The 17,360-nt window shown below is 36.4% G+C and overlaps 1 long non-coding RNA gene across 2 annotated transcripts in view; it reads left to right on the top strand.

Moving 5' to 3' along the window:
• Positions 1-14,635, top strand: part of LOC141379120 (uncharacterized) — a 49,161-nt gene extending 34,526 nt beyond the window's left edge. For both annotated transcript variants that reach the window (XR_012395113.1, XR_012395112.1), the window contains 6 exons: positions 9,268-9,531; positions 9,636-9,781; positions 10,403-10,714; positions 12,813-12,877; positions 13,115-13,240; positions 13,939-14,635. This is a non-coding gene — a long non-coding RNA (uncharacterized lncRNA). The remainder of the gene's footprint in view (positions 1-9,267; positions 9,532-9,635; positions 9,782-10,402; positions 10,715-12,812; positions 12,878-13,114; positions 13,241-13,938) is intronic.
• Positions 14,636-17,360: the final 2,725 nt, after the last annotated feature.

Genomic DNA, 17,360 nt, shown 5'->3' with positions numbered 1-17,360 from the left:
TTTAGATGGATGTGAATTATACGTTAGCAATATTTCTATTCACCTTTTTTATGTGCATTTTGGATGTCCATTGGATGGACAGTTGATGTAAACACCAAGACGCGCATAAGTTTTGAAAATGTGCATAAAAACGTATGCGCATGATTAAGTAGGATAAACTTTTTATTCAATAAGAAAAGATGCACATAAACTACGATGGAAACACTTTTACCAAACAAATTCCAGAAAATGCACAATAAAAAAGTCATGTGATTTAGTTACAAGAGATCATGTGAAGATAAAAGTGTGTGTGAATGGACAAACCAGCTGGCTGAGCACACTGTAAAACATTTGAAATGTTTTTTTGGTCATTCTAAAATGCCTTAACTATTTCAGTATTAGTGTTATATTATTGATGACCTCCAGAATTGTAAAGATCGTCTGTGCTCTGCATTTCACGTCTTCAAATGCCACCACGCATTCATTGCGTCAGCATTATCTTCTGAGGTGCAAGTCATTTATTAAATAAAGAAAAGATTGAAGCAGCTTCTTGTGCCGCAGTAAATTCCGTTTTTACTTTTGATGTTTGGCGCCAGTTAATCAGAAAGTGACCATTTTGTTCTCTTTGACTTGCTGGATGGATTTATTCGCATGTCCTTAGTTCAATAATCCAGTCTTGCGCATAAATTTAACCGTATACTTGAATGACATAGTTTCACCCATAGTTTCAAATTATGAGGGGTGATTGATGCTTTAGTGAATCCAATTTATGTATTTATTTAAATCACATTTAATTTATGTACAAAACGCATTTTAGATTTTAGTGTTTTGTATTTAGTTCTAATTCCAATTATACCCCTTAGCCCTTCCCCTCGTTTTGCATGTTCACAAGAAGGGGTAAGGGTGTCCCAATTCTCTTTAGCTTGAAGGTGTAGGGCTAAGAGGAAGGGCTAGATACCCCTTGAAACAGAGATTTTTTAGGACCACACTCGAAACCAAGGGGTAGGAAAATTTCCCAGAATACACCATCTACAACGGCAGCATGGCTGCAAACAGAAGTCAGGAGATGCTCAAATTAGCATTTTTTGGTCATTATTCTGAATTTTTACAACAAACAAGCATAGGTTTAAACATATTCATAATGGCATTTGTGTTTTACCATCAAGTTTAAAAAAAAGTTGAATTTCATTCATTCATTCGTTCATTCATTCATTCCTTCATTCATTCATTTTCTTTTTGGCTTAGTCCCTTTATTAATCTGGGGTTGCCACAGAGAAATAAACCGCCAATTTATCCAGCATATGTTTTAGCAGATGCCCTTCCAGCTGCAACCCATCTCTAGGAAACATCCATACATACTCATACATTACGGACAATTTAGCCTACCCATTCACCTATACCGCATGTCTTTGGACTGTGGGGGAAACCGGAGCACCTGGAGGAAACCCAGGCAAATGTGAGGAGAACATGCAAACTCCATACAGAAATGCCAACTGACCCAGCCAAGGCTCGAACCAGCGACCTTCTTGCTGTAAGGCAACAGCACTACCTACCGCACCACTGCATCGGCAAACGTTAAAATAAAAACGCTAAATTTCGCTATCTGTAATCCCTAATAATTACTCCTGTTTAGCAGTCCCACAACATTCTGACACTCGATGACACTCGAATCCACTGTCAGAAAAGTCTAGTGGCTAGGGGTGACCTTTTTACAGTGTCTGTCTGCTATAATAGTAATGTTGTTTTCATGTGTTCACATAGATGAATGTGGTCACGGTGTAAATATACAGTATAGTTACAAGCTTATTGTCATACTATATCGTCATGATAACATGATATTGTTGCCTTCAGTGATTTCCTGAAGATAAATACCCAAATATAACGCAACGTGATCATCCATCTCGTATGAAGCAAGAGATTGCGATGACATATGATGACGTGCAGGTGTTGTAGTAGTGTTTTTTTTTTTTTTTTTTTTTTGATGCCCTTCCTCTTCACACTTAAGGGCCAAGGGGAAGGGTAAGGGGTAAAAAATAAGATTGGCAATGGGCCTTAGTGTATTCTGACCTACAATAACCTCTGATTATATAGAGGAATTAAAAACAGTCTTTAAAACTTCAATGAGTTTAAACTTCAGTCATTTTCCCACAATTTTTTAAAAATGTTTTTAAATACAGTACAAACTATGAATCAGATAATTGTTGTAGATTATGCACATCAGTTTATCAGCAAGGTTTTGAAGATATTAATAATCCCAATGTCTATGAAAATGACAGTAATCTTCATAGAGGCAAACAACACCAATCAACAAAGCCCTCGAAATAACCGAATGTAAAATCTCCTAAAGATCAGCCCCTCCCTCGCCCTCTCCGTCTCTCAGCGGTGTGTCTCTGTGCTGGGGTGGTGTCCATGGGAGACATGCGGGGGGTTTTGTCTGACTTCTCATTAGTCACGATCCCCCGCTCACACGGCGGCCATTAGAGTCCCTTCACCCAGCACAGACTAATCACTCAGTCCAGTCGTCGCTTACACACTCTACGCTCTTCCCCTCACTTTCTCTTCCTCCGTCTCCTCTAAATCTCATCACCGCACCTCCATCTTCCCATCTCCCAGTCATCATCTCATTTGGCAGACGGTTATATAGGCTATTCGCTCATCTGACGGACAATCCACTATTATTTGGGTGTCTGGTAATACCTGATGCTCTCTCTATTTTGTCCTTCATATCACCGCTTGGGTTTTTTACTTCATACTCTCCACCCTTAGGCATCCATCCCTCCTCCTCATTTATGTGCCAGTTGGTTGTGGTGGTGGTGTGTGTGTGTGTGTGGAGAGAAATGGCGGAGAGTGTTAGTGGGGTGTGTTGTTGATGGTAGTATTGAAGCGAGGCCAGGCAGTGGTCAGTGTGTGTGCTGAGTCAATAACACTGGTCCCTGTGTTCAATAGGAACAATAGGACGGGTAAGTGTGTGTGTGTGTGTGTGTGTGTGTGAGGGATGGCGAGTGGGGGAAGGTTTGGGTAACATGCCGACAGCTGGGATCGAGCTTTTGGGTGTTACAGACTTACTAGCATACACATTTTGTATTAAAATCCCCCAAATTGGTGAAAATACAGCATGAGGAATTCACAAAATATAAAAGGGCATCTAAAATAATGCATCTTGTGTAAATAAATGAAAATCCAATACATATATAGGTCATTCAGCTGTACAAAAACAACTCATTATGTTGCTTGATAAATCTAAGTTCACATTTTGAAGATAAAGGCTAATGTTTGTTGGGTTAAAAGCATTCAATATGATGTTCCTCCTGTTCTTCTAATGAATTATCTGTGGGTTTTGGCTGGTAAATGCCACTGATGTGTCTGCCACACTGACGTACCCCACTGTCTGAGTTACAATGGGGAAGCCCAGACAGGGCTCAGCTCATCCAATCAGGAACTGTCAAGTCAGTAAATGCTTATCGTCTATTGATGTGGCGGCCAATCAGAGTTGGTCCAGCTTGTAAATGCTGAGCAACCAAAGACGGCAGAGCTGCTGGGGGGCAAGACTGCTTCACGCACCCCCTGCTGGAGCACATCTCACCTTCAAAGCAGATCGCATACTGGTTTTACATTCGCAAAAATGTATGTATGTATGTATGTATATATATATATATATATATATATATATATATATATATATATATATATATATATATATATATATATATATATATATATATATATATATACACACACACAACATTTTAATTAATATAATTAATCTAATTAATTAATTATATATATATATATATATATAATTATATATATATATATGTATTATATAACTTTTTTATATATTGTTCAGTGATATTCTTTTCATAAAAAAGGAAAAATGTTGCTAGAGTTATTATTACTATTATTATTGATAATTGTTCTAAACAAAACAATTAAAGCAAATAAAAATCCTGAAAAGAGGGTTAAGTCAAAACACAAAATATGTACAAACCAAAATAAATGTAATAGAATCTGTTTGTATTTGTTTTTATCGTTAATAAATAAACAAAGGCATTGATATTTGAAGAGTTCAGATGCAAAAAGTTCTAAGTGCTGTCTGAAAATTCAATCAAAAATGAACATTTTTCTCAGCCTCCTTTCTTTATGTTGAGTTATTTTACTTTAAAGACTTATTCTTTGCCATAAAAGTGATATTACTAAACATACACACAGGAGCCTGATAAGAATTCTCATTTTAGAGGAAAATTTCACACAACATTTAGAGGTTTTTGCATTCAAACTATTCATTTAATTAATTAAAAATCAATTCATTAATATTAGGTTGTATTAAGCAAAAGCCTTAAGCAAAAACAGAAACAAATTCTTTATATATAATATAAAGATTGCTTCTCAAGTAACTGTATGTGTGTTTACAAATGTTAAAATATTTATAGGCCTACTGTCAAGTCAAAGTCAAAATACTATATTTGCTTATTAGACAGACAGACAGACAGACAGACAGACAGACAGACAGACAGACAGACAGACAGACAGATAGATAGATAGATAGATAGATAGATAGATAGATAGATATTATTTTCATGTTACAGAAGTTATCTAAAAATAGATAATTCCTTCCAAAATAGCCATGCTCAAAGCTTTTTTCAATGACCTAATGATCATTTTATTATCAATTGTACAAAGCTATTTATAATGAACAGCAGAGAACAGTGTGGCTTTGTCTATAAATAAACCTCATGGAGGTAGACCTATGGTAATATACAGTTAGCTGCTATATCTACACAGTAGCCTCTAAGGAGCAAGAATGGACAGCTCTGACCTACATTAGCATCAGTGCTAGCATCTGAAAACAGCGTGGGCTGAGTAGGCGTTCATTTTTTAACTGGAATGCTTCCCATGTCCCACATTTCCACCTCACTACTCCAAACATATCCACCCAGGAATCCCCAGTGAACAGGATGTTTAAGATGAAACAGCCAGGTGAGACTCTGCTTTTGTGCCAAAGAGAATAAAATCACAGCCAGTATTAGTACTGCTGGCTAAGGAAAAAATCACTATTGCTATTGCTCATACACTTCCCCCACTGTTTGTGCTACAGAGATGAATGATACCTCACATTCTTTGGTTTATAAAGGAATGGTGTGTTGTTTTCTCTTGTATGGCAGATCGTCAAGTAGGTGAAATTTTCGAAAACACACTGTAGGAAGGGCTGCACGGTGGCGAAGTGGGTAGCACGTTTGCCTCACAGCAAGAAGGTCGCTGGTTCGAGCATCGGCTGGGTCAGTTGATGTTTCTGTGTAAAGTTTGCATGCATCACAAGTCTAAAAACGTGCAGTACAGGTGAATTGGGACGACTAAATTGTCCAGAGTGTATGTGTGTAAATGAGTGTGTATGGATGTTTCCCAGTGATGGGTTGCAACTGGAAGTAGCTAATTATATGTATATATTATATAAAATATATAATAGTATTTTATATATATATATATATATATATATATATATATATATATATATATATATATATATATATATATATATATATGTCCATGAGCTTGTCCACAAGCTAGTGACATATTTATGTAAACCAGTAGTGTTCAGCTGCGTGTCTTGCTCAGCCTTTTGGTACCCTTTTGTGCTAGGTACCCTTCCGAAAGGGTACCCAAAAAATGGTATGGTAAGTACCTTTTAGGCTAGTAGTAACTTTTTTTTAGTGGAAATGGCCATAAAAGTTTACCGTACCATACCATACCATACCACTCAGTGGAAACTGGCCATTAGTGTCCTAGCAACCAACCAAAACATAGGTCCAAAAACCCTAAAAAGCACATATAAACATCTTCAATCGCAACCACCACCTATACCCTCTCAACCACACAATTTTCCCAATTGACCTATGCCCTAGCAACTATACCATAGCATGAACAGAGCCCAGAACCAAATAAAAACACTCTAGCGATCAACCACAAGGCCCCAGCAACAACCTACCAATGCTTTAGCAAACATCCAGAAGGCGGTAATCACCTACCACCAATGCCTAGGCTAGCAACCACCCAGAACACCCTAGGAACACAGAATTCTGCATATCTTAGAAACCACCTAAGACACCCTAACAACAACCTACCCATATCCTACACTCAAAAGCTGACTTTTGCTGCTTGTTCAAACTACTTATTTAAAATTAGTTGAAACAACACAATTCTTAAGTGTTAATTGGGACAAATTTAGTTTTATGTTCAATCCATTTGAATTTGTAACAATAAAGTTAACTTAATAGATTTGTATTGGGACATTATGAAGGAATTGTGTGGAACAGCATTTCTTACAATGTACTCTTCTCTCAAATAAGCACTTTTGATTCTTGTTCAAACTACTTATTCAAAATGAGTTTAAACAACTTAATGCTTAATTCTTTGGCCAAACTTAATTATTTTACATTAAATCTACTTAATTTTTGTAAAAACTATTAAATTAACTTGATCGATTAGTGTTGGGACAACATGAAGAAATTGTGTGGATCTCAGCATTTTTTTACAGTATAGCAAACAACCAGAATAATAATAATAAAACAAAATCCATTAATGTCCTTGCATATGACCAAAAAATTTAAGAATCTAAGAATAAGCAAACAGCACTTAAAAACCCGTAGAAATAACATCGAAACTCCCTGGCAGCCACACTCAACACCCTAGGAAGATGGCACTGTGTTTTGCATGTGTAAGCAGCACTCAGATTGAAATAAAACTCTACTTTGCAATCATGTGCAATCACACGTGTTCTATGAAATAATGCAGCTTATCTGTGTAATAGTCACTGCATTATTGCGCAGATAAAGGACGGGGAGCTATAGTTTCTATTTTCTCTCTCTTTTCTCACACTCGACCCTGCCTTTCTCTTTCTGTCTTTCTCTTTCCTAACAGTCAAGAAGAGCCCACGCTGTGCTGTGAGATACAAAGGCCTGATGAGATGTGTGATAAATAAGACAGATGAATAAAAGGCTGAATACCACATCTCTATAACTGATTATAATGACCTTTTGATGCATATCACACCAAAAAAAGCATCAGTGTAATAGACAGAAATGGAAAATTGTGCTTGATAGCGTCTTTTTTTCGGCTTCCAGTTCAATAACAGAATTATGCAAATCTCGTAATGGCACAAACATGCCCACAAAAACTGTCAAAAGCAGTCTGCAAGGTGCAATTGCCATATTGTGAGTGGTAGCGGATGCAGCAGACTAGAGCAATCTGGCATACTACAGTACATTGGCACTGTGATCCAGGCACCTGAATCAGCTTTTTAGAATGCAGAAAGTGCGCAGTGTGTCTGGATATATGCCCGGGTATAATACTCATCTCCATCACTTGATCATCATTTGATAAATTACTTCTGCCATGGTCGACAGAATGAACAGGTGGAAAATTATTAGTAATTTTAATACTTTAAAAATATGTCACAAGTGCTGCTCTTTAGAGAGAATATATCATATAATATATATATATATGTATAGTTTTAACAAATAATTTCCGTAATAACCAGTTTCCTTTGTCTCCTAACATGAAGACAGTACATAATATTTTACTAGTTAATTGCGGCAAACAGTATTTAGAATAAATTGTGATTTAGGCCATGTTCACACTGATGCATAAAAAAACGATGTATATATAGCCTTAAAGTGGAAGTAAATTAAACAAACCTGATTAATGTAACCATTTTGAAGAAAAGGGCATGTTTTACTATAGCTTTAAGGGCAAGGTTGCTACCATCTTGGAATATCCTATTGTCTGACGTCACAGGGTTGGTTCCATTCCCTCAGCTGAACAGATACAGTAGAAACAATGGACTGAACATGGAGACAGCAAAGCCTAATTTAACCCAATGTGTGAAGTTGTGGACATGCATTCCAGAGCTGGTGAAATTACAAGCATCAAGTTGTGTCTAATATACATCAAAATATTTATGCATTTTCCATTTTTCTTTTAAATACCTTTCGTTTGAAGTACTTTGGTCAATTCTCTCACACTGGTGCAGCGCTGACTGACAAGGGGATTTAAATCTGAAATAATGCAAGTAAATTCATACATATCTTCACACTTTACAAAATAATTTCTTTGTAGATTATATCTAGACAAATTCCATTTTCAAGAACGATAAACTTGATTTCTCAACATGTATGAAGGACCTAAAAAACTGCCATGTAAAAAACAGCACAGATTTTAGATTGGTTTGAACACGAAAAGAGGTGAGCAGCTGTAGTAGTGAAAAGTGGAAGTATCTGACACTTACGAAGGTACTGGACCTTGTTGAAACTATGGTTGAAACTCAGACAGGCAGCGTAATCAAAGAATATAGAATACACAAGACATGCCACTCGTATAGTTTTTAATGAGGAAAACTGTAACAGTTTGGTGCTCAACAAACACACTGGAATCTTAGCGAATACTTGCTTCAAAGACATAAGAAATATATCCACATAAAGCTTGAAATCTGTACGTTTAAATAAACCGAGTGCAAATGAAAACAAATGTCTTTGGTTTTGTAATCATTTGTAAACCATTGCAAGGTACAGTCCGTCCTGTCATTCGCTTGGGCAACCTAAAAATATGCTGATTTTGTTTGATTCGGACATCTAGAAAAAAAAAAAAACTTATAAGACGGTTGATGTTTAATTTTATTGATGATTCCAAACATGTAATGTAAAGAGTTTGATGTTTACCCATTCAAATTGAATGCCTGAGCATACTGCCCGAGAGGCATTTCAAAGATGGTCGCTGTGTGAAATAACTTGCCTTAAGGGGACTTTGACAGAACTAACCATGTGACATCAGACACAATCAAATTCCAAGATGGCGGTTCTATCTATCTATCTATCTATCTATCTATCTATCTATCTATCTATCTATCTATCTATCTATCTATCTATCTATCTATCTATCTATCTATCTATCTATCTATCTATCTATCTATCTATCTATCTATCTATCTATCTATCAATCCATCCATCCATCCATTCATCCATCCATCTATCATATAAAAAATGTTTTTATTGCATCCAAACTAAAAGTAAAACCGGAAAAGAAAAAAAGTACAATAGGAAATACCTTGCTCCATTAAAGATCACAGGGAAAATATTTTAAAAAGAACAGAAATGTCACAGAAGGGCTAATAATTTAGCCTTTAACTGAATATAGACGTCTGTTTTTCAATATCCAGTTTTGGCCAAAAGTATAGCCTTCGAGTGTTTGTCCCAGTAGTTGACCCTTCCTAAACACTGTTTTAACCTGACATTTCAGTCCATCTCTCCTGTACGGGAGGAAGACAGTGAGAAGGAGGAAGGGGGAGAGAGAGAAGAGAAGAAAACAGAGGGACTGAGATGACAGATCGCCCAAGACTGCACTCAGCTGTGCCAGCTCTCATAAATCATACATGCCTCTCAGACACGGCGCCATCTTATACTCTAATGATCAGCGCAGGCCTCTTTATTCACTCAACTCCTTCTCCCATGATTCCCTTGTTTAAAGGTTTCGCTGCTCTCAAAGCTCCATTTCATGCAGGAGGTACAGTATATTTCAGTATTTTATGCGCCAAGTTTACAGCAGATATTTCCATAAGCCTCAGGCGTTAGAAACTTCTCTTTTTTTTATGAAGTGAGTTTTTGCAGGTTTTTGCAAATGTTACAAACGGGCTCTGAAACACTGGAAATGAACAGGCCAATGTGACAAATGCTGTTCTAGCAGCATGCGACCATGCCTAAGATGACATTACTCAGCGATTTGGCAGGAAGGTATACAAATCAGCAACCAAATAGTAAGTAGCCACCTAGCAACCAACCAAAACAGCATAGCAACTGCATAATAATACTATGGCAACCATCCAAACACTGTGGTGATGGACTTTCCATTCAATTCTCTTAAGATAATGTAAAACTCATATTATCTATTGTTTACATTTATTTGCTTTTTATTTCTGTAGATAGATAGATAGATAGATAGACAGACAGACAGACAGACAGACAGACAGACAGACAGACAGACAGACAGACAGATAGATAGATAGATAGATAGATAGATAGATAGATAGATAGATAGATAGATAGATAGATAGATAGATAGACAGAGATACAGATAGATAGATAGATAGATAGATAGACAGACAGACAGACAGACAGACAGACAGACAGACAGACAGACAGACAGATAGATAGATAGATAGATAGATAGATAGATAGATAGATAGATAGATAGATAGATAGATAGATAGATAGATAGATAGATAGACGAACAGACACAGACAGACAAATAAATAAATAATTTTTTATATAATGTACCAATCATACTGTTTATGTAGCAATTCTTTGTTTCTGATTTCATTTTCAATTTTTCTAGAGCCATTTTCTCTTTGGTAAACACCCTTTTCCTCTCTGCCCAGCATGCACCTGTTTCTGTTTCCCACTGTGCTGATGGCGAGTTGCAGGGTTTGAGAGCGACTCTCTCCTCCATGCATTAAAGACACTAGCAGCTCACACGTGAGAGGGACAGACTTGAGGGCTTGTATTCTGCTGTTCTCTCTCCCACTCCACTGCCAGCTGCTCTTATGATGTGAAAGAGAATTTATAATCGGGCGGCTGAGGAGAAGAGACGAGCGGAGAGAAGCGGGAGCGAGAGAGAGGGAGGGAAGAGAAGGAGTGGAGGAGAAAGTGTTGACCTAATTCTGTGCAAATGGCGGCTCTGCTCTGCTGTGGTAGGCAGCTCTCTCTCCCTTCTCTTTATCTCTCTCTCTCTTTTGTAAATTTAATGCCCGAAAGTAGACTTCAGAAGGCATGGAGCTTCTGCCTAGTCTTTCTCTTGGGTCTTCTCCTAACAGTGTTGCTTGAAGGCTTTAAGCTTCTCTGCTGTCGCTACATTTCTGCATGCTAAGCATGTGAGGATTCTTCATACAACACAAACATGAAAACACACAATGTATGCCACAAAGTAGGCCAGTGTTAAAATAAATAATAAAAAAACAACTGCATGTGCACTTTTAAGAATGCTTACATATCGGAAGAGAATCGAAATTCAGACTGGAAAAAAAGATACACAACCTTAGGCATTTGCTTAGAACAGATTGACAACGATAATTATACAACACTATCTAAAACAAGGTCACAAATGCGTGTTTGAGTGGTCTCCAGGGGAAGCAGAGGAAAAAGTTTAAATAATGAAGAAGATTACACAGTGCCTAGTGAAAATGAAGGTCAAGGCATGAACTCTCAATATAAGGAATCTTCGGAGCACAAAGCATTTGTAAACACACCGCAAAGAGCCACTCACTTCCCACGGCCCCATTTCCACAAGTAGTCCATTGGACTTCTCTCATTTTCCAGATAGATATGGAGAAGATATGGATGGAGATATAAAAGAAAATAGCATGACGACGGCTAAGATAAAAGACATTTTATATAGCCACATATCCTCATTATAATATTAAACATTGCAGCAAACATTTATAGATACATTATTTAGATAAATAGATGAGTATATAGAGTAGTCAACTAAGTGGATTAAAATAGTCCCAAGACAAGAATGTTTTTTTCAATAGTTTTAGGACAGCTTTGATGAAAGGTTCAATCCACTTCAAATGACTACTGTCGATAGGCATAGAGACGGAGAAGTACTTATCGATGAATGTTTATTTTACAAGAGATTTTAAAGGGCACCTATGATAAAAATCATCTGTTGGAAGCTGTTTGGACAGAGCTGTGTGTAGCTATAGTGTGTCCACAGTCATATAAGTGATATACCTTAATTTTCTGACGTTAAAATAGGATAAAATTCCTTTCCATTTTGAGGCTGATCACAAAGTAGTATAGGAGTGCGGTTTCCTCACCCACTGAGATGATTGACAGCTGCCTATTAACATGTCTCCGTAGTAATGGGTATAATCATATGAACAAGACAGGACATGCACAAAGCAAATGGGATTAAAATTGAATTAACTCCACAACAAATGCATCAAATAATCATTAGTAAAGTTTGTACTGTAGTATTTCTCACAAACATTAAGTGAGATCTGCTTTCTTCATGTCTGTCACTGTGCTGTTTATCTGACACAGCTGAGGAGGAGATTATGGCACACTCTGACAGGCACGTTGCAATGGTGGGCAGGGAGAACTAGCATTAAAGGCACGAGCAACAAAAACAGCTACATTGTGTTCAGAGCAGAAAATACCAATATTCTGAAAGCTATAATAAATAATCTGATGGGTCTTTTGAGCTGAAACTTTACAGACACATTCTGGAGACACTTATCTTTATTTAAGACTTATCTTAAATCTTGAAAAAGCAGTAAAATAGGTTAATTACTTAATTACTTAACCTTGTCATACTCCAATAACTATAATGATAATTCAGGATATATCAAGTGAAAACATGTGAAACCACATTCACATGCTGAACCCCTTTTCGATCTCTTTGTAAAATCATTTAATCATTTACCAGAGACTCACTCTGAGTGAATCATATGAATAAGTGAATCATTTACTTGGAGACTCAATTTGAATGAATCGTTTGAGTCATTAAGACGTTGTCTTATGAATAGGTGTCAGTCAAATTTAAAAATGAATTGTCCGGTGCAGTTTGCGAACCAGTTTAATGGGCCAACTGATAAAAGTCAGCTTTTTCATGAATTAAACACCACTTTTGTGTCTCTGAGCAGGTGAGAATTAGAAAATAAATATATAGTGGAGTGAAAAATACAATAAGGTTGTCCCTCTCTATAACGCGGTTCACTTTCCATGGCTTTGCAGTTTCGTGTTTTTTTTTTTCTGTGTAATTTGTGATGTTGCATGTTCTTCCAGCATTCATGTGGGTTTCCTCCGGATGCTCCGGTTTCCCCCACAGTCCAAAGACATGCGGTACAGCGGTATCTATCTATCTATTACAATAATTGAATTTGACATGCTTTTTTCATGCATTTGATTTTCAATCAATCAATCAATCAATCAATCAATCAATCAATCAATCAATCAATCAATCAATCAATCAATCAATCAATCAATCAATCAATTCATCAATCAATCAATCAATCAACTAATCAATTTACATAAATCTTTGATTGCTAGCAGTGTGACTCTAAAGTGCTGTACTGTATGTTTGCAAGTTTTTGACCAACAATGTCGACAAAACATTCTGCACCGTCAGAGGCACCTGCGGTAGCACCCAACAGGCAGAGGAAGATGCTAACCATCACACCAAACAGTTGGACTTCTGGACATGCTAAAGAAAGGTAGAAGTTACACGGCTGTAGGGCGCCATTATGGAATAAATACAGTAAATGAAGATCAAATGGTTTTGATCTTTGCTTTTATTCTATAATACTGGACACATTTTTTATACGAAGGTTTGGACTTTGAGAGTTTAAAGAAGAGAGAAAAGTGTGAAAATGTTAATGCCTGTCTGAGAAAAGTGTATAAACTGTGTATTGAGGGGTTTTAGAGTCTTAAAACATCTATAATAATTATAGAAAATAAAGCTAAAATAAAGGTTATTTTTAGAACGTAACTCCGTGAATAACAAGAGACCACTGTATTTTGTTTTGGAATGAAGTGAAGTAAAAGATTCCTTAAAATAAAAATACTCCTGTAAAGTAAAGATATTCACAGTAGTGAAGCAAAAATACCTAAAGAAAATCCACCACTGTCAGATATTAGAACAGATATTTAGGCATATGTACAGTTAAATAGACAGAGAAATAGGTAGAATGAGAGAAAGAAAAGGTGAAATAGCTTCCTGTCATCCATCATGTAAAGGGCTTCTTTGGGCTCCTACATTAGTTAAATGAAGTAGATGTTGTTCTTTTGATGTGCACTGTGTGACCCTTGAAAGTAAAGAGCACGAGGCAGCAGGAGGCCAGCTCCCGTTGTGTGTGGGGTGTAAAGGTGAATATCTGCCTCATCTGTGTCCGCTCTCTCCGTGTGTTGACAGGTGCTGTCTGGGGGTAATTGGTTCCCATCAAAGTGCTACTCAGCACAGGGTCAAGTCCTGAAAGTGAAGACACCACTTACCCCTCTGTCACAGACCGCCACTGATACCACTGCAGGACGAGGACGGCAGCAACACTTTCTGAAAGGACAAACGGAGATTCCTTTGGTTATCGAATTAAGTAGTATTAACAGCAGACAGACTGACATATTGTGGGTATCATTGACATCACCTGTACATCCACTTTGTGTCAATTCTTACACGTTTGATTAAATATAAAAGTGTAGCCATGTGAAAAAACTTTGAGTCACATCATGTTGGGTATTAGATTTGACCAGACATTTTTATATGGTTTCTTCTTTAACACATTTCTGATTGTTTATGGTTGCCAAGGAGTTACTATGTAATGAATAGGTTCTATTTGTGAATTTTCTTCCCATGTACAAGTACAAGGCAAGTGCAGGATACAGGTATACGTTATAAAGTGCAATTATAGAAAAATTATAGTGATATTTAAAGATGGATGTACTATGAACGTTATAAACAGGTTGTACATAGAGATATATACAGAGAGGTATATACAGAGATTTACAATAGATGAATATATGTACAGGTTGCTATTAATACTATGTAATACTAGGTATGCCGATAGATATGAAAAAAAAATGCATATGTATAACTTCAAATATAACTTGTTGTTAAAATTAAATAAATACAAAAACATAATAACAAATGTATACGTACAGTGGGTATGTACAATTCAAGATGAACTAGTGCAACATAGTGCGATGAATATGTGCCATTATAACTGTGCAAATAATAAAGCAAACAAAATAAATGAATATACAAATTAATAAAACAAAATTAAATGAATAAATCAAATAAAATAAAAAAATATATATATTAATTGATTAATAAAAAAATAAATAAATAAATAAAATAAAGTAAATAAAATAAAAAATAAACAAACAAACAAAAAAAAACAAACAAACAAATAAATAATGCATTGCTTAAATAACCAAGGCTTATCATATATTGACCTTCCTTAATCAGTTGTGATGCATCATATCCATTCATAAAATCAGGACAAAACCAAAAACCACCCAGCTATACAGAGTCTAGACAGCCTATAACAAGTTGTCTGTATAAACACACACACAGACACAGACAGACAGGGGTCTGGGTGCAGACCTGGTGCAGTGCAATCTGAGCTGCATCCAATGCTTTTTATTGCACTCACCTCGCTGAGTGATGCAATCTCAGCTTGCATTATAAAGGCTGCATCCAGATACTATTGCACAGACAGCATCACACTCTCTTTCATTCACTCACATAGACAGCACCAAGCTCTCTCTCTCTCTCATTTACACACACACACACACACACACACACACACACACACACACACTCGGAAATGCAGACCTCTAATACGAACTTCAGAATCTCACTCAAAGTACTAAGTCATCTTTGGATTTTTCACCTACAGACATACTACTTGCCTTGCATATTGTTTTTCACATGGTAGCGAAGTATTCAATTTCAGACATGCCGGCATATGACTTTAATGTTCTACCTGGTTGCTATTTTTTTAATTATTTGCAATATTGAAAGGTTAGTGAAAGGTTAATGTGACTATTTTCAATTTCATACAGTTGCTTTTACAGTATCGAAGTTGTAATGTAATTAAAATATAACCAATTAAATAGATTTGACCGTTCATTTAGTAGTTTAAGTGCAAAAAGGAGATGAAAAACCATTGAAATGCAAGTGCCATCAGTAGCGGAGTGCAAAAACGGAAAATAATTTGCTAAAATCTATTTTCATATTTCTAAGACATGGTGCAGAACAATAGAATTTAATGCAGTGCTTCTTGTACATTCTGTGACCCATTTCGTATCATATATCAATCAGTCAGTGGGATTCTAAAATTAAAAGTCCATCTGCATATACCCTATTCTAGTTGGCTATCAAGGTATTGACATGCCATTTCCTAATATTTTAATTTTTTGCAGGTTTCTTTGTCATTGCCTGTATCACACGTTAGAATAAAATAACAGCACAGAGGCTGCAATGCTATTATTTATTTTAATTACCACCAGATAAGAATTGTATTCAACTTTTAATAGTTATAAATTGAGGCTGCAAAAATTCAAATAGCACGATTACAGTTAAATAGGATATAAGACATTATGTTTATGTTTAGCATGGTGAGTAAGTGGTTAGCATGGTGTCCTCACAGCAAGAAGGTTGCTGGTTCAAGTCCTTTTTGTGGAGTTTGCATGTCTGCATGGGTTTCCCGAAAAAGCAGGGAATAAGCTGAAGGCCAGCGAGGAAGTGACATTATGTTTATTTTTATATTTACACCATAGCTGATAATTATCACTCATTTTTAATATTTTAAATGCTATATTATATAAAAATAAATAACTATAATATATAATACAAAATATATTAAATAAATAACACATTTTTTAAATTCTAAAACACTTATGGGAAAATTATTACATAATTTATAAAAAGGAATTTATATTATATGCATATACAGAAGTAAATTATGTATTTACAGAAGTATATTATGTTGCCAAATCTGAAAGCAGACATGCGTGACTTGATGAAGTTTCCTCCCTCTGATATTGCTGCACGGTGTTCAGAATAAACCATTTGGTCAAGTGAAGTTAACTTCAACAGACTTTCTGTGCTCAGAGAACATAAAGCAGTGGACACTTTCTAGGGACCCTGCCCAATCAGAATGCAGCTCAAATGACCGTTATCTTATACTTGGTTGCCAATGTAATTTATTGATGCCTGATTCACATGTAATGTGATGTAATGTAATATGTATTCATATAGTGCATTTATTGTGTATGGCCATACACCCAAAGCGCTTTACAATCATGAGGAGGGTCTCTCCACACCACCAGCAGTGTGCAGCATCCACTTGGATAATGCAACAGCAGCAATGGACAACTGCACCAATGCACTTACAATACACATGCTATTGGTGAAGTAGAGAGAGTGATAGAGCCAATTCGGTGGATGGGGATGATTGGGAGGCCATGATGGGTATGGGCCGATAGAGGGAATATGGCCAGGACATCAGGGTTACACCTCTTTACAAGAAGTGCTATTGGAATTTTAATGATCACAGAGAGTCACGATCTCGGTTTAACATCTCATCCAAAAGACATGGAGCTTCAGCGTAAATGCTTGACGGAGGGCATGTCTGAAGTTGGGGCTGACGCAATTGTCATAGTAGAATCAATGAAATTATTAAATTAGTCTGGGGTATTTGCATAAAACGATCCAATAGGCTGACGCTTTCATTGGCGCTTGAAAAGTTGAGAAATTTCCAACTTCTACAGCAAGCAATGAAGCTGAAGCGAGTAGGGTCTGTCTGTGGACTGCAAGACAACGGTGTAACATGA

Source organism: Danio rerio, chromosome 19 (genome assembly GCF_049306965.1).
Source record: "Danio rerio strain Tuebingen ecotype United States chromosome 19, GRCz12tu, whole genome shotgun sequence".
NCBI classification, from domain to species: domain Eukaryota; kingdom Metazoa; phylum Chordata; class Actinopteri; order Cypriniformes; family Danionidae; genus Danio; species Danio rerio.
The sequence above is the reverse complement of the archived record's forward strand: the minus strand, read 5'-3'. Positions and strand labels throughout refer to the sequence as shown.